We start from the raw sequence: 2,851 nt of genomic DNA, 5'->3' as shown, positions 1-2,851 counted from the left end.
TGGATAGTTACCATTGACAGACAAGGCTGGGCTCAGCTGTCTCTGTTAACCACAATATGGTTTCTTTCCAGCATGGTGTCTTCTCACATGGTGGCTCAGGTCTGTAAGAGCAAGTGGTCAGTGGATAACACAAATTCTGCATGACCTTTTATGACTGAACATCAGAAATCTAGACCAGTTTTTATACATAGTTATATGATGGCAAATACTAGAAGGGAATTCATCACTTTTCTTCAATTCACAGAACATTTGTTATCATCATTAACCAGAATTTAGATCATTTTTATTTTTTAAAATTGTACTCTAAATCTAATAGTCCTTTCATTGACTGTGTTAAGGTTGGAATTGATTGTAATAATGAGAATGGGTTTACAGTCAATTCAGAGTTTTCATATCAAAAACTTAATAATAATGTTTTCCCTTAAACATAAAGATGTTGATCTATTTAGTTTTAATAAGTATTTTTAGGACCCATTATTAGTAGTAAACTAGTTTATTATCACTTTTCCAAAGTTGAATTTTTGCTTTGGATCTATAAACTTTGTTGGTAGATATTAAAAGGTCCTGAGTGTACTACCTCAAGGGTTAATGAAGTGAGTTCCCCCGGGGTACTAAGAGTGCCTGAAAAGATGAGAGGAGGACATTGATATCTGAACTTGGAGACAGAAAGCCTGTTTGAAGAGGCCATCTTACAGATAGAGCCAGCTTACCCCCCAAAGAGGGGAGCAAAAACCCTGATTTCATTCTCTTCTCCCCTCTGATATTGTGATGTGTTAATATGTCTTTCAGTACTATTGTCCTATTTGAAAGTGGCAACTTTTCTATCTCCCTTGCTTCATTGGTTGACAGTATTAACAGTTTCCATGGTGGTTGGTAAAATCAATGATTCTGCAGTTGTATAAGGTCAGATCTGTTTTATTAACTCCTGTCTTTTGTGTTGTGATTGTCATATATTTTTAATGCTACATGGGAACTTAAGAAATTTTTAAAAATTATCTTTTTTATTTACCTACATGTTTACCATTTCTGGTGCTCTTCATTTTTGTGAATATCGAAGTTTCCATGGGGCATTATTTCACTTCAGCCTGAAGAACTTCTTTTAGTGTTTTCTGTAGTGCAGATCTGCTGTGTTGCTTTTTAAAATAGCTGTACATTTTTGACACTTTTTTCCACTGAGTCACTGGGTCTTTTCCCCCTCCTCTTGAATCTGGGTAGGCTAGTGATTTCATTGACCTACACTGTACAGCAGAAACGAAATGCTGTGACTTCTGAGGCTAGATCATAAAAGACCACGAAGTTTGTGTTTTATTCATTAGAACGCTTGCTCTGAGAGCTCTGAGCCACCATGTGAGAAGATTACCGAGGTGGAGGGGCTGCAATCTGGTCAACAGAGCCTGTGGAACCCAGGAGTCTAGTCCATTCTGCCATGGTGTCAGATATATGAGTGAGGCTGTCATGAACTCACTAAGCCTCTCCCATTCACCGGTGAATATCACGGAGTGACTTTCCCTGATACCACAAAGAATAGAAAGATCACCTAGCCAAAACTTACCTAAATTCCTGATTCTCTTAATTGTGAGATATAATAAACTCATTGATTTAAGCAATTATTTTTTGAAGAAGTTATACAGCATTAGATAAGTAAAACAAAATTTGGGATGCTGTTGTCACAAAACCCTAAAATATAGCATTGGCTTTGAGACAACATGTCAGGCAGAAGTTGAAAGGACTTTGAGAAGACTGTTAGTGGAATCCCGATAGGCATGTAGGCGGGTGTCAATGAGGACTTAAAGGGAAAGTAAGGAAAATGTTATTGGAAGACAGAGGAAAGAGGATCTTGTGTCATGGCAGATGCTTTAGCAAATGTTTTAACATTATTACAAAATGTACTTAATGAACCGATGGATCTGGCTAAGGAGATTTTGAGGCAGAATGTTGAAAAGTGTCAACTGTTTTTTATTTGATTTTTAATTGTGTATCATAAAGTATGGATAAACAAAGCTGTACTAGAGAAGGAACTGTTCAATTTTCAAACAGAATTTAGAGAAACTATATAGAAACAAGATCTGAAAATGAAACTATTTTTCATCCTTAGTTTCTCACAGCAGAAAGGTAGATCTATAGGACAAAGATCAAATTCAAGGCCCAGTTAGAAAAGCATGGGTTTAAGGTAGAGATGAAGCCAAGGCTGTGATTATAAAACTTTCTATAAAGAGTTCAGAAGAAGACAAAAGGGCTTGTAAGCTTCTTAAGGAGTTATACTATAGACTCTCTTAAACACTAAGGCTTCTAAAAATCTTGAGGACAGTGTCCCACAGGAGCCTCACAGGGAACGCAAGGTAGAAAAGGTCTTATCTAGAAGGTATTTGTAGATGTGGCTTTTATCTAATGGAATAGGTTATACATTGATACAAAAAAAAAAAAAATCCACAAAGTTTGTATAGTGATTATATACGCTTAAATTGAAAAAGAACCAGAAGCTGTATGAAATGAAAAGAGACTTTCACCTTCAAACATCTATGGGCAGGAAGCAGGCTAAGTAGGCAGCTGCACGAATGGGATATTGCTAAGGAAAAAGAAGAATGACTTAGAGGGCAAAATCAAGATCTCAGAGGGAAAAGCCAAAAATCATGGAAATTCTTTCCCATTAAGCAGGATTGAGTCCTAGTCATGAACTGGTAGCCTAGCTGGATTTTACAATTTCAATGAATTAGTGATTTCCTATTTTCTTCCTTTATTAAATGGGTATTTATTTATTGCAATTACTTTGTGCCTGTCACACCACCATATTTTAGGTCTGTGTGGAACAGATAACTTGTCTTTTTAGTTTTTAGGTTTTCAGACCAAGATT

Source organism: Pteronotus mesoamericanus, unplaced genomic scaffold (assembly GCF_021234165.1).
Source record: "Pteronotus mesoamericanus isolate MK-2021 breed Mesoamerican mustached bat unplaced genomic scaffold, CSHL_Meso_final contig_100, whole genome shotgun sequence".
Classification (NCBI taxonomy): Eukaryota; Metazoa; Chordata; class Mammalia; order Chiroptera; family Mormoopidae; genus Pteronotus; species Pteronotus mesoamericanus.
This window is presented reverse-complemented; position numbering follows the sequence as displayed.